Source organism: Pongo pygmaeus, chromosome 12, assembly GCF_028885625.2.
Source record: "Pongo pygmaeus isolate AG05252 chromosome 12, NHGRI_mPonPyg2-v2.0_pri, whole genome shotgun sequence".
NCBI lineage: Eukaryota > Metazoa > Chordata > Mammalia > Primates > Hominidae > Pongo > Pongo pygmaeus.
In genome coordinates, this window is record NC_072385.2 from 23,285,320 (window position 1) to 23,300,712 (window position 15,393).

At 50.1% G+C, this 15,393-nt stretch overlaps 1 protein-coding gene across 12 annotated transcripts in view; it reads right to left on the reverse strand.

The window, feature by feature from the left end:
- The window catches only part of LOC129030526 (lysine-specific demethylase PHF2-like), a 41,773-nt gene that overhangs the window by 14,074 nt on the left and 12,306 nt on the right, over positions 1 to 15,393 (reverse strand). For 10 of the 12 annotated variants that reach the window (XR_010123015.1, XR_010123010.1, XR_008500688.2 and 7 more), the window contains exons 2-3: positions 7,939 to 8,025; positions 1,681 to 1,841 (exon numbers count right to left, since the gene is read on the reverse strand). The gene's annotated coding sequence lies outside the window, so the exon portion shown is untranslated. The remainder of the gene's footprint in view (positions 1 to 1,680; positions 1,842 to 7,938; positions 8,026 to 15,393) is intronic. The other 2 variants (XR_008500683.2, XR_008500686.2) reach the window with 1 other exon arrangement.

Consider the following 15,393-nt stretch of genomic DNA (forward strand, 5'->3'; position numbering starts at 1 on the left):
TCACCACAAAAAAGAAATTAAGAGGAAAGAAAAACATAGAAGCAATACAAACTATGAACCATTTTCCCTGCTTCTTCAGGAACAGCTGTGGAAGGAACAGGGCCAGGGGACAAACCAGCCCCTGTCCGCATAATTAGATGACCCCAGGGCCTTGGTGGCAGAGCTGGCCTCACCTCTCAGAGATGTGGGAGGGAGGAAATTAGCTCCCACATCAGAAGAGCTTAGAAAAATGCCTGACACTGGGCAGGCCCTCACCTGTATTAGCTGTTATATCCTGCGTGCACCATGCCTGGGGCTGGGAAGGTGACAAAGAGCACTGGCCCAGCGAGTGTGAACATTAAGGCTGCGGTACACAAGGCTGCCAGACCAGCATCGTGCAGCAAGCCCAGCAGATGGCCATGGCCCTCTCTCTACTCAGGCAAACCTGCGGCAAAGCCAAGCACAGGCAAGACCAGGGGTTGGATCCTGGCTCAGGGCAGGGTCAGCCACAGAGCTATTGCCACAGCTCAAACCATGCCCAGCCTACCCTCCTCCTCAGTAAGAATCCCACAGAATCAGCCCTTTTGCATGGACCCCCAACACCTCCACCCTAGGTTCCGGGATGAGACATTTCTAGCCCCTCTTCCTGAGATGCCTGACAGCTCCCACGGTGCTCACTCTTCCTCCTCACAAGTCTGAGAGCCCAGTCTCAGTGGCCCCAGGATGGCTATGTGGCTCTAGAGAAGTGACATGGTCCCAGGCCCCTGCTGAAAATGAACTTGTGGGCCTCCTGATGGGTGCCCGTATGTGCCCAGAGGCTTGTACAGGTGACCTCATTTCATCTCCAGCATACACCTCACGAGCGCTGCCAGAGGAAGGGAGTGAGGCTCAGAGTGGTGGGGGTAGTCATCTCGGAGCCCCAGCACCAAGAAGACAGTGTGCCTGCCTGCCCAGCTCCTGTCCTGGGCATTTCCCTGTTCAGTGTTTTCCCTCCCCGTGCCGGCCATCCATGCATCCCCCATGAGCACCTTGAAGCCCTGCAACCATGCATGGCCTCCACGCTTGGCCGTGTGGCCACTGGCCTATCATGGTCACTGCTAGATGTGCTAGCCTCTCCCTGCCACTGGCTCTCAAATGGCATCCCCACCGGTGCTTCCTGCACCCAAAAGTGCCCACCTGAGCCCAGTAGATCTGGAGCTGCAAGAGGACATAAAATGGGCACTGCTGATGGCGATGGCACTGGCTAGAACCCAGATGGAATCCAGACGAGGAGACTCTGGTGCCGTGGGGGCAGGTCACAGTACAGATGAGGAAGGCCAGGCATCTGGCCAAGTGCCCGGCCAGGCAGCCAGGATGGGGACATGCGCCCGCCAACACCACGGACTCCCGGGCATGGCGGTGTCATGTAGCACTCACAAGAATGCAATTCATAGCTGCCAGAATCAAAGGGTCTCCCAGACCAGCCCCTACTTTGCAGCCAGAGTATCTGGGAGGGCAAGGGACCTGCCAGGTCACATGTCATCTCAGTGGGACACAGGTCTGATCTAAAAGCACTGGGAACAGAGTACAGTGAGCCTTGAGCCTTCCCTGCTCATGGCACACATGGGACACAGTCACGCCGGGGAAACAGCACGCACAGTGGGGGGTGCCCCAGCACTCCCAATTCAAGCCCCAGAGCACTGTGAAGGGGATGGCGCTTACCCACATATTTCTCGACATTGCTCATATAGAACATGGGGGCCGAGACAGCCAGGCCCAGCCCGTCTTTCTTAGGGATGAAGATGAGCTCGGTGAAGCTGTGATCCTCCATGTGGCCCAGCGTGAGCTGACTGTCTGGCACAAGGGTCACTATGTCTTTAGCACTGCAGGCAAACAAAGGTCAGAGACCACGTCAGGCCCGAGGCCTCCTGCGCCAGAACAAGTGTGGACAGGGCCTCAGTGCTGGAGAGGCGAACCTGGGTCTGGCCACCCACCTCCACAGCCACAGGAGGCGGCCTGGCTGTGGTGCCACATCTGCGACCATAGGGCAGTCAGGACAGATGCAGTACTGAATCCAGAACCCCACGTGTCAGATGGAGACGCTGGGCCTGTCCACCCCACCTGCTTCCTCACACTGCTCAGGTCACACCTTCTCCCAGGGCACCAGGTACGGACATCTTGGACTTTTTACATGTGCATATGAGCACATGTGCACACACCTCTAGTGGACTATGTGCCCATGCAACAATGCGCACACAAACATAGGTACATACACGTGCACACACCCCTACTGGACCTCAAGCCCTACACACACGTGCACACACCCCTACTGGACTTCAAGTACCCGGGGGAGGGAAGCAATTTCCTCTCCACACTGCTGTCCCTAGCTTCCAGCCTTGTATTCGACCAGGCAGAGAAGAGCAGCTGGGATAAGGGAGGCCACTGGGGCATGCAGATGCCTCCTTGGGGGCTGCTTCTCTGAGTCTGACACAGGCTGACCGTTGAGCGTAAAGGGACTGAATTCAAGAGCAGAGCCAGGCAGGGCCCGTATGGTGCCCATCCTTCACAGATGAAGGTGGGGTTGGGAGATGCAGAGGACAGGGGCCTCAGAAGACCATGTCATCCTCCTGAGTCTCAGTGGTTGTGGGGACAAAGGGAGCTGACAACCACCCAGTCACAATGCCTGTCTCTGAGCAGGATCTGCTACCAACACGAAGGAGCAGGGCTGGGTGGAGCTGCGACCTTTTATGTGCAAAGAATCTTCGCATTGTGTTCAACCTTCCTGCCCGCAATTCAAGTGGACATTATGGAAATTTGGCAAAATCCGACAGAGTCAAGGCCAGAAACCAGGATTTCTGAGGGAAGCATGGGGCACCATAGATGAACAATAAAAGGAGTTCGTATCTGTCTTTCCCAATCCTCTTCTGGCTGTGTGACCTTGAGCAAATTACCTGACATCTCTGTGCCTCATCTTTACTAGAGAAAGGCTTGCACGGCCTTGTGGGTTGCCTGTGGGATGTAAGTTGGCACATGCACACTGTCTGCGCCAGACTCCTCTGGGCCTTTTCTCAGGGCAAAGCCACCTGGTGTGGCAGGTGCTTGTTCATGGGCAGAACATGCTCACAAGCTGGCTTGGTGCTCCTAACAGACCCTGGGCTCATCCCTGTTTGCCCCCTGCACCCAGTACTGGGCCCAACACACAGTGGGCACAGGGGGAGTGTCCGCAGACAGATGAAGTCTCCCATCCTTGTCACACTGGCTGCTTGGCTTCAGAGCATCTTGGAAGGAGAAGTGGATGCATCTGCTTTCATAACTATCAACAGGGAAGGCCCAGTTCAGCGCATGCTCCTGCCCTCTTGCTGCCAGCCTGAGCCAGGCAATGCCAGGGCCACAGATAATTCCAAGCTGCCCTCCCGTTGCAGTTTGCAAGCACTCACTGAATAGGCTTGGCTCCATGCAAGGCTGGCGACGGTGGAGCAGGTGTCACCTAAGTGACAGATGCTTGGGAGTCCCTGCTTCCTAGGAGCTGAGATGGGCAGGGAGCCAAGGCAGGCCCTAGAGGTACATGTGTTGAGATGTTCGGCCCAGAGGGTAAAGGAGTTGGAAAAAAGACACCCCCAATGACAGCTCAGACCCTCCTGACCCCCGCAACAATCCTAAGCCTTGGTGACTGTGAATACCATCACCCTCCTGCTGGGCCTACTGCTACCCAGGGAGGTGTGGATATCCAGGGAGCGAGGGGCTTCAGAGTTCACAAAGTGCCTTCCCTGCCTCAGAGGGCCTCGTGGAAATGGAGGCAGTTACGTGCACTCCATGGGGGAACCAAGTAGGACCCAGGGAGGAAACTTCCAGAGCTGAGCTTTCTGCACCAAGCAGAGCTCCCTGCCTGCCTTCAGGTCATCACCTGCGAGGAGCACCTAGTGTGGGCAGGGCTCCAAGGAGGGGCTGCAATGAAGGCCCAGGACAGCGGCAACTCAGGCAGGGGCGCGAGGCAGCCCTGAGGTCATGCAGCAGAAGTGACACTGTGGGTGGGAGAGGCCTCAAGGCTGGCTGAGGAGACCAAAGAAAAGGAGGCAGCCCACAGAGACAGAGTGCCACGGAGGAGAGCCCACAGAGGCCCAGTACGGCCGGCAGGGTGGGGGCGTCCTCCCCGTCACCTGTCTGCATGGTCATTATCATCAATCGCACTCCTGTCCGAGGACGCTCACTGAGGCCAGGGTCCCCCGGCTACACCTGTGTTCCTCCTCTCTCGTGGGGCGGGGCCCTCACTTCACGGATGAAGCAACTGAGGCCAGAAACGTGGGGCCGTGCCAAGGTCGCCAGCAAAGGTACACAGAGGGGCAAGGAGGCCGACTGCCCTTCCTGCTGCACTGGCACAGGGCACCCTGTCCCAGAGCCACATGGGGAGCATGACGACAGCATCCCTGTGACGGCATACCCACGAAGATGACCGCTGAGCACAGTCACCCCAACCCCACAGAATGGGATGGGATGAGAAAAGTCAGTTCAATAAGATGAGTGACTGTATACGTCAGAAGCTGCAGTTCAGGGCTGCTTCTAACCGCTATGCAGCTTCCTCATCAGAAAGGGACGCCTTCCCGAGTTCCTGGCCAGGTACCCTGGGCCACCCTGTACCAAATCTGTGCCAGTCAGGTAAACCTGTGGGCCTATGGCCCCTGCCCACAGGCAATGGCCAAAATCAGCTCAAGGGACATGTTGGAACAGCACAGGGAGGGACCCTGCAATCCTCACCACCGTGGCTTTCAAAAAGAGGCAGTGAAACGTAAGAACCAAGCCTCAGGCACAGCTAACTCTGGCAACCCTGAGCAGCCCCCATCCCCACCCGCAGACCAGGGTGGCAGGGGCAGAACAGGTGGATACAGGCTCAAGGCCTCCAGAGGTTCCCACTGCTGGCTCAGAGCTTCTCCAGGGACACGGAGAGGCCCTCTTGTCCCCAGGGTGCCTTGGCGTACAAGACGTGGCTGCAGTCAACGCAAACACCAAATGGGGCGTCACAGACAGGCTCTGGGCACAGTGCACATTCGCTTCAAATCTCAACATGCACACTGGTGGAAGGTGCTAGAACCGTGTGCCGCCGTCCCTGATGGAGCCTATGGCCTTCAATAACTAAAAATCTGCCTCACAGAATTTATGTAACACACTCAGCACGTAGACACGTGCATGCAGACACACGTGCATGCACACACACACACACACACACACGCACACAGCCAAGAACTGAATATCTGTCCCACCAAAATTTATCTGTTGAAATCATGACCCCTAAGGTGACGGTTTTAGGAGGTGGAGCGTTTGGGAGGTAATGAAGTCCTGAAGGTGAAGTCCTCATGAATGGGATTAGTGTCCTTATAAAAGAGACCCCAAAGAGCTGCCTCCTTCCTTGCACCATGTGAGGACAGGGCAAGAGGGCATTGTCTCTGAACCAGAAGCAGGCCCTCACCACACACTGAATCAGCCAGCACCTTGATCTCGGACTTCCAGCCTCCAGAACTTGAGAAATAAATTTTCTATTACTTAAGCCCTCCCAGTCTGTAGTATTTTGTTATAGCAGCCTGAACAGAGTATGACATACACACAAACACATGCATGCACACATACACATGCACAAATATGTAAGCACACACATATATGCACACACACATGTGTACAGCCAGGCAGGGGCTGGGGGTCCCACTGCCTGCAACCTCAGCACTGTCTGCTGGTCTAGAATGTCTCTCCCTGGGCGCTTGGCTATAGGAGACAGAAAGGGGAGCCTGCACTGGGGTTTTAGCTGCAATCGAGGGCAGGCTGGGACACCAGGCCTCTGCCTAAACTCTCCGCAGGCACAGGGGCAGGGACTGGCTGAGGCAGGCACACAGGACTCCCATGGCAGGTGAGCTGTTTCTGGAGATGCCTGGAGACATTAGACAACTCGAAACTGAGTGCTCACCAAGGTGCAAAACCTGCCCAACCCCAGCACTACACCATTGCTCTACCCCATCCCCAGCTCATGCAAGAGCCCCCACGCAAGGAACCCTTGAAACGTATGCTGACTATGAGAAGAGGCACCTGGCCCAGGAGTTTCCAACACTTTCCCCCTACCAGTCTGAAAGCCTCTTCCCAAGTAACGCGCACGTGTACCTGCTGCGTGAACCACACACGAGCAGTACCACCCCAGCATCCTCCCAAGGCCCCACTCAGGGGCCCTGAGCGGGACCTGCTCCCCAGGAAAGCACCTCCTGAGGTGTCCTGGCTGCAAACCTGCTCTGCCCTGACACCCACCCCCCAGGCCAACAGGGGCAGCCCCAGGTCCCCACTGGAAGCTCAGCCCTGCTTACGTCATTCCTGTCATAAAGACAGCGCAGCCCTGAGCTTTCTGGGTAGGCTCAATAAGGTGGCAGAAGCACTAGAATGCCCCACCCTGCCGGGCTGATCCTTCCTACCCTGTATCTGTTTTCAAGCAGTAACCAGATGATGGGTTAATGAGCTTGCCACACGCAGATGCTTTTTGAGCATAAATGCAGCCAACTACTGGGGACCAGGGGTAAGAAGGCAATTTAGGAATCCCCGAACCTCCCCGCAGGCAAGCCATCAGCCTCAAAGTTCAGGAAGAGCTACTAGCTTCTCCTCATCACCCTCTTGCATATTTCGTGGTGTCTGCCTGCGTGTTGAAGCTGTGCTGGGGATCAGGTCGAGGTCTGTTCTCAACACATGAAACCCCCACCGTTGTCCAGCAATGGACAGGCACAAAGCGTTCAGGCCTTGGGAGAGACCAAGAAAGAGCAGCCAGCTCTCCAGAGTAGTGGGACCCCCACCTGCCCCAGACCTCAGCATCACCAGCTGCCAGGCTAAGCCTCCAAAGCTCCCTCGACCCAGCCTCAGCCCACAGAACAGGGGTGTTGGGGCCCCTTCCACCCATTGCCTGCATCCTCTCTCCACCCCCACTGGTTCCACAGGACCCATCCCACAGGGATTTGAGGGTCTGGTGCTTCAGTTTGAAACTGGGCACTGGGAGGGGGCTCCCTTTGAATGAGAGTGACTCAGACTGGCTGTGACCTGGAGCCAGATGCATTCCCTGGCCCACCTTGTCCAGGGCTCAGGTCAGCAGGTATATGATCAGCTGACCCAGCCACAGCCCAAGTGCAGCCTGCAGCTTCTGTGAACACCCAAGACCCTCCAACGAAGTAGAACCCAGAGAACACATTAACACACACACACCCACATCCATGTCATCTGTCTTATCTACAGGCCACACCCCTCCCAAGTCCTTGAAGACCACCACACAGCTCCCCCTCCACAACCAGGGCTGAGGTTTGGAGCTCAAGGCTCACATAACCTCCAGCTCACCTGGATGCACCTACATAGTGTGAGGCAAGCCTGCACCCCCGGACCCACCACACCTGAGAGGGCCGAGAAGAAGATGGAGCCTCAGCCCTTAGGATATGCAAACAGCAGGTTGTGTGGGAAAGGCACAGGCCCTCCAAGCTTCTCTGCAGAGGAGGAGGTGGGTGAGATGAGGCGGGGCTGAAAAGGGAGGAAAGGACAGAGCCCACGCCCACCCACAATGCACGTGCCCAGAAAACACAGACAGGCTGGGCCCCCAGTGTGGCAGTGGCTGGCTGGGCCGGGCTAGGCTGGAGACCCCTGGAAAACCCCTGCATCACCATTCATCCAGGTCCCCAAGTCCGTGTCCCACTAACTCAGGCAGGCTTGGCCTCTCCCTTGGCCTCAGAAGGCCCTTTGGGTCTTGGCACAGCTGCCTCTGCCAGTGGGAGCTGGTGAGGAGGGGCTACAGTGGGCCTAGTGAGGCTACATGGGAGAGTAAACTAGGCTGGCAGGGTCCCCAGGCCTAGACATTACTCAGGGCGTTTTGCCCCCAGCAACCCAGGGCCCAGCAGACACCTCACCCTCCATGCAGCCCAGGCAGGGTGAATGCTGCTCTCTTCAGCAAGAGGTAGCCGCTTGGGCTGCCGTACTTACAGGTGGACTTCACATGGGTTTTCTCATAGTTTGGGCAGTGGTGTATGCTGATGTCGGGGTCCTCCTCCTCTTCCACTCCCAACACAGCTGAAACGAGATGAAACAGACCATTACCTAGGCACTTAGCACCCCCTCAAGCACTTTCCATCTGCCAAGCTCTGTGAAGAATCCCTGCTCATCATCTGGGAACGTAGGCCAGATGGAGCACAGCTGTGTAGGGAATGTGTTCCACCGGGAAAGCAGGACAGAGGAAAACAGCTAGAGAGATGTCATCCTGGAAAGGCATCTGCAGCCTGGACACAGACGCAGCATCTGGATACGTCCCACTATGAGGACTCAATGAATGGGCCATGTGGCAGGCCTGCCAGGGTGAGGGTCACCAATGCCCTGTCACCCAGACGACAGGGAAGGAAGAGAGAGTCTCAGAACCAGGCTGTCCCCATTACTTCACCAGGGGTAGCCTGAGGGGGCAGAAAACACCAGAGGCAGCTTGAAGCCCCCTCCTGCAGGCCACACCATAGCCACCAATCCAGCTTATCCTCATGGGGGCCATGAAGAGGCCCAGACACAGGCCTAGCAGCCTGGCCTTGGGACATGCCCAGGACTCCAGACACCATGACCACTCTTTTCTCATTCCCTCCCTGGAGTTCCTCCAGATCCCTTGTAAACCTGCTTGGAAATTTAGAACGAGAGAGCTCCTCCTATGCAGATGGCAGGGCTACAGGCCTTAAGTCATCTGAGGAATGAAGACAAAGAGTATCAAAGAACACAACCCTAAGGCCATCAATAAACTTCTCCAGAAGCAAACCCAGCAAAATGGAAATGCTTTGTTTTATTTTGATACCTTCTACTTTTTTTTTAGTTAAAAGTGACATGAGGCCAGGCCTGTGGCTCATGTCTGTATTCCCAGCACTTTGATAGGACAAGGTGGGCGGATCACTTGAGGTCAGGAGTTCCAGAGCAGCATGGCCAACATGGTGAAACCCTGTCTCTAATAAAAATACAAAAAATAAGTTGGCCAGGGCATAGTGGTGCACACCTGTAATCCCAGCTACTCGGGAGGCTGAGGTGGGAGAATTGTTTGAACCTGGGAGGCAGAGCTTGCAGTGAGCCAAGACTGCACCACTGCACACCAGCCTGGGCAACAGAGTGAGACTCCATCTCAAAAAAAAAAAAAAAGAGTGACACGAGAGTGGCCAAATAAAACTGACCAGCAAATTCAAAAATGGACATTTCCCCCAGGAAGCCCCAGAATGTTGCTATGGTAGGGGGTCAGGGCAGCAAGCTACCTGGAATGGAGGATACAGATGTGCATGAAGCAGACTGTTTTCACTCAGGACAAACAAAAAAAAACAATGAACATAAAGACACTGCTGACCTTAAGAAAATAAAAAATGATTATAACAGAATACTATGAAAAAATTATAGGTCAATAAATTATGTAACCTGGATGAAATGGAGAAATGCTCAGAAGCACAAAAACTGCCGCAACTGACTCAATAAGAAATAGAACATTTGAACAGACCTATAACAAGAGATTAAATCCGTAATCAAAAAACCTCCCCCAAAAAGAAAACCCCAGAGCCACCACTAGTGAATTCTATCAAACATTTAAAGAATAACACCAATCCTTCTCAAACTTTTTCAGAAAATAGAAGAGGAGGGAACATTTGCTAACTCATTCTATGAGGTTAGCATTACCCCGAGTCCAAAGCCAGACAGAGACACTATAAAAAAAAAAAACCAGACCAGTATCTCTAATGAATATTGATGTAAAAATCCTCAACAAAATACCAGCAAATGAAGTCCAGGAGCACATTAAGGGGAAAACACACCATGACCAAATGGGATTTATCACAGGAATGCAAGGATGGTTCAGCACATGAAAGTAAATCAGTACTTCAACCCCTGAAGCATTACATCTGACTGCAAGAAGAAAAGGATGCAACCCTGGGGCTCTGTCCTAGAGGCTGGGACAGCAGAAGTTGTGCTTCTCTTTCCTTCACCCAGGAGGACAGATCTCAAGTGGGTAAAATACAAGAAGCAGCAGGTCTCACCCGGCTCTTTCTCCTCAGCTGGCACTGCCCTCTGCCTCATTCCTATGTTCCCATCTCTCCCAATCCTTCCCCAATTCGCCATCCTTCCCAAGACACATTACACCATATTAACACAATGATGAAAAATCCTACGTGATCATCTCAGTTGATACAGAAAAGGCACTTAACAACATCCTTTCATGATAAAAACACTCCACAGACTAGAATTAGAGGAGAACTTCTTCAACATGAGGAAAGCCATGGACGAAAAATTCACAGAAAACATTGTATACAATGGTGAAAGGCAGAAAGCTTCTCCCATAAGATGAGGAACAAAATAGGATGCCTATTCTTGCCACTTCTATTTAACACAGTACTGGAAGCTCTAGCCAGAGCAATCAGGCAAATAAAATAAAATAAAAATAAGTCCTGAAGTAAAAGGAGTCTGAATTGCAAAGGAAGATATAAATTTATCTTTACTTACATATGACATAATCCTATATATATAATACTCTAAGGAATTCATACATAGAAAAACTTTCTATAGCTAATAAATTCAGAAGGGCTGGGCACGGCAGCTCACACCTGTAATCCCAGCACTTTGGGAGACTGAGGAGGGTGGATCACGAGGTCAGGAGATCGAGACCATCCTGGCTAACATGGTGAAACCCGTCTGTACTAAAACTACAAAACATTAGCTGGGTGTGGTGGCAGGCGCATGTAATCCCAGCTACTTGAGAAGCTGAGCCAGGAGAATGGCGTAAAACCGGGAGGTGGAGCTTGCAGTGAGCAGAGATCACACCACTGCACTCCAGCTTGGGCAACATAGGAAGACTCCGTCTCAAAAAAAAATTCAGAAGTTGTAGGTGCAAAAACAACACACAAAACCAGTTGGATTTCTATACACTAGCAATGAATAATCTGAAAATAAAACCAAGAAAGCAATTACCATTACAATAGCATCAAAAATAAAATATCAATATGTAAGAATAAATTTAATCTAGCAAGATTTGTACACTGCTGAAAGAGGTCTTAAAGGCTGCAAATAAACGGAAATACATCCCATGTTGATGAATTGGAAGACTTAATAGTGTTAAGACAGCAATACTACCTAAAAGAATCTACAGATTCAATACAATCCATATCAAAATCCTAACAACTTTGTTTACAGAAATGGAAAAGCTAAGAAAACTTACATTTCCTGATTCAGAACTTACTACAAGGCTATGATAAAACAATGTGGCACTGGCATAAGGACAGATATATAGATCAATGGAATAGAACTAAGGCATCAGAAATAAACCCACACATCAACAGCCAACTGATTTTTGACCAGGGTTCCTAGACCATGCAATGGAGAAATAATAATCTCTTCAACAAATGATGCTAAAAAGTGGACATCTACATGCAAAGGAATAAAGACGGATGCCCACCTCACATCACAAACAAAAATTAACTAGAAATGGATTGACAGCCTAAATATGAGCTAAAATTATAAAACTCTTAGAAGAAAACATTGGAATAAATCTTCTTCACCCTGGAATTGACAATAGATTCCTAGATATGTATGTCACCAAAAGCATGACGAATAAAACAAAAAAAAAGCTAATTTGGATTCCATCAAAATTAAAAACTCTTTTGCATTAAAGGACACTATTGACAGAGTAAGAAAGCAAGTGAGTGACAGAACAGAAGAAAATATTTGCAAACCATAAATATCACAAGGGTATGGCATCCACAACATATAAAGAACTATTACAGTTCAACAATAAAAAGACAATCCAATTAATAAACAGGTAAATGACTCAGACATTTCTTCAAAGAAATATGCCAATGGCTAAGAAGCACGTGAAAAGATAATATTCTCAGTCATTAAGGAAACTAAAATCAAAACTACAGTAAGATATCACTTCACACCCACTAGGATAGCTACAATTTTTCTTTTTTTTTTAAATGGAGACTTGTTCCATCTCCCAGGCTGGAGTGCAGTGGTGCAATATTGGCTCACTGCAACCTTCACCTCCCTGGTTCAAGCAGTTCTTCTGTCTCAGCCTCCCAAGTAAGTGGGAGTACCACACCTGGCTAATTTTTGAATTTTTAGTAGAGATGGCATTTCACCTAGTTGGTCAGGCTGGTCTCAAACACCTTACCTCACGTGATCCACTCACCTTGGCCTCCCAAAGTTCTGGGATTACAGGCGTGAGCCACCGCAACTAGCCAATTTTTTTTTAAAGTGAATGTTGGAGAGGATGTGGAGAAATCATGACCCTCTTATATCAATGGCAGAAATGTAAAATGGTGCAGGCACTGTGGAGAAAAATTTGATGTTTCCTCAGATAATTAAACATAGAATTACAATGTGACCCAGCAATTCCACTGACAGACACACACTGAAAAGAATTAATAGGTACTCGCACTGGGTACTGTGGCTCATGCCTTTAATTCCAGCACTTTGGGAGGCCAAGGTGGGCAGATCACTTGAAATCAGGAGCTTGAGACCAGCCTGACCAACATGGCAAAACCCTGTCTCTACCAAAAATACAAAAATTAGCTGTATTTTTTTGTATTTGTGTCACCACAGGGTGTGGTGGCACATACCTGTGGTCCTAGCTACTCAGGAGGCTGAGGCACGAGAATCACTTCAACCTAGAAAGCAGAGGTTGCAGTGAGCTGAGATTGCACCAGTGCACTCAAGCCTGGCCAACAGAGCAAGACTCTGTCTCAAAAAAAAAAAAAAAAAAAAAAAAAGGAAAAAAGAAAAAAGAAAGAATAGGTACTCAAACAAATCCTTATACACAAACGTTTCTAACAGTATTATTCACAATAATCAAAAAGTGGAAATAGCCCAAATGTCCACTTTCAGGTGAATGAATAAACAAAACGTAGTCTGTATATACAATGGAATATTATTCAGCCTTCAAAAGGAATGAGGTCCTGATACATCTACAATGTGGATGAATCTTGAAGGCATTATGCTAAATGAGAGAAGCATGACACATAAGGACTAATGCTGTATGATTCCACTCATGTGAAATGATAATATGTTTATAATAGGTCTATCCACAGAGACAGAAAGCTGACTAATGGTGCCAGAGAGTGGGAGGAAAGAGGAATGAGGAGTTACAGTTTAGTGGGTACAGAGTTTCCTTTGGAAATTAAAATATTTTGAAGCTAGAGGCGATGGTTGCATAGCATTGTGAATTTACTAAGCACCACTGAATTGTTAACTTTAAAATGATTAGTATTATGCTATGTAAATTTTAACTCAATAAAAGAGGAAAAAAAAGAACTTGTCCCTGTGAGAGTGACAATGTCACCATGGCCTTCACCACCACCATCACCAACATTGCCACACCATCTTCATCACCACCTCAACCACCATCATCATTACCGCCACCATCACCAACATCACACCATCATCACCACCTCCACCACCATCATCATTATCATTACTGCCACCATCACCAACATCACACCATCATCACCACCTCAACCACCATCATCATTATCATTACTGCCACCATCACCAACATCACACCATCATCATCATCACCATCACCAGGTGAGGTGAGACAGGAGAACTGCTTTCACCCAGGAGGCGGAGGTTGCACCATCACCAACATTGCTACACAATCATTATCATCATCATCTCAACCACTATCATCATTACCACCCCCACCATCACCACCACCAACACCAACAATCGCCACACCATCTCAACCACTAACACCACCACCATCATCATGACCATCACCACCACCATCACCGACATTGCTACACCATCATCTCAACCACTATCATCACCACCACCATCACCATCACCACCAACACCACCACACCATCATCATCTCACCCACTATCATCACCACCATCACACCATTATCTCAACTACTATCACCTTCACCACCACCATCATTATCATCACCATCACTAACATTGCTACACCATCATTATCATCATCTCAACCACTATCACCACCACCATCACCACACCATCATTATCATGTCAACCACTATCATCACCACCACACCACCACCACCATCACTGCCACATCATCATCTCAACCACTATCATCACCACCAACATCACCACACCATCACTGTCATCATCTCAACCAGTCATCACCACCACCATCACCAACACCACCACACCATCATTATCATCTCAACCACTATCACCACCACCATCACCACACCATCATTATCATCATCTCAACCACTATCATCACCACCACATCACCACCACCATCACTGCCACATCATCTCAACCAGTCATCACCACCACCATCACCAACACCACCACGCCAGCATTATCATCATCTCAACCACTATCATCACCACCACCATCATCACTATCACCATCACCAACACTGCCACACCATCATCTCAACCATCATCACCACCATCACACCATCATTGTCATCATCATCTCAACCAGTCATCACCACCACTATCACCAACACCACCATGCCAGCATTATCATCTCAACCACTATCATCACCACCAGCATCATTATCATCACCAACATCGCCACACCATCATTGTCATCACCCCCATCACCATCATTATCATCACCTGAACCACCATCATCCTCCTCACTATCATCACCACCATCACCACCATCACAAACTCCATCATCACTAACTCTGGCTGAGCACTCACTCTGAGACAGGCAGCATGCCAAGAACTCTAACAGCATTGTTTTTCAACAACCGTGCAATAATGGGAATTCTTATTATTGGCCTTATTTATCAGAATATGGAAATTGAGGTATGAGAAGTGCCTGCCCATACACAGAATAGTCTCCTTATTTATTCACTGGGGATAGTACTGCCTTTGCCCTTGGGGCATTTACACATGCAAATGAATCCAGGCAAACAGATGGGTGGGCCTGGCCCAGAGAAAACACTTGTTAGGGTGAGCTGTTGCTACTGGTGCCCAATGTATCAGACTAACCCTGCCAGGCCACCAGGGTCTTGGGCCCCAGATGAGTGTTCTCTTCCACAGCCACCACAGTCCTGAGTTCTGAGAACAAAGCAAGAAGCCCAGAAAAAGATATTGGCAAATTGTTTTTGAAAATATAAAATTCACTCTCTTAGAATACAAGCTAAAATAAAGTCCACACAGTCCCAAAAGTCAAGTGTAAAAGAAAGGCTATTGGCTGGGCACAGTGGCTCATGCCTGTAATCCCAGCACTTTGGGAGGCTGAGGCGGGTGGATCATGAGGTCAGGAGATCGAGACCATCCTGGCTAACACGCTTAAACCCCGTCTCTACTAAAAGTACAAAAAATTAGCCAGGCATGGTGACACATGCCTGTAATCCCAGCTACTCAGGAGGGTGAGGCAGGAGAACTGCTTAAACCCGGGAGGTGGAAGTTGCAGTGAGCTGAGATCACACCACTGCACTCCAGCCTAGGTG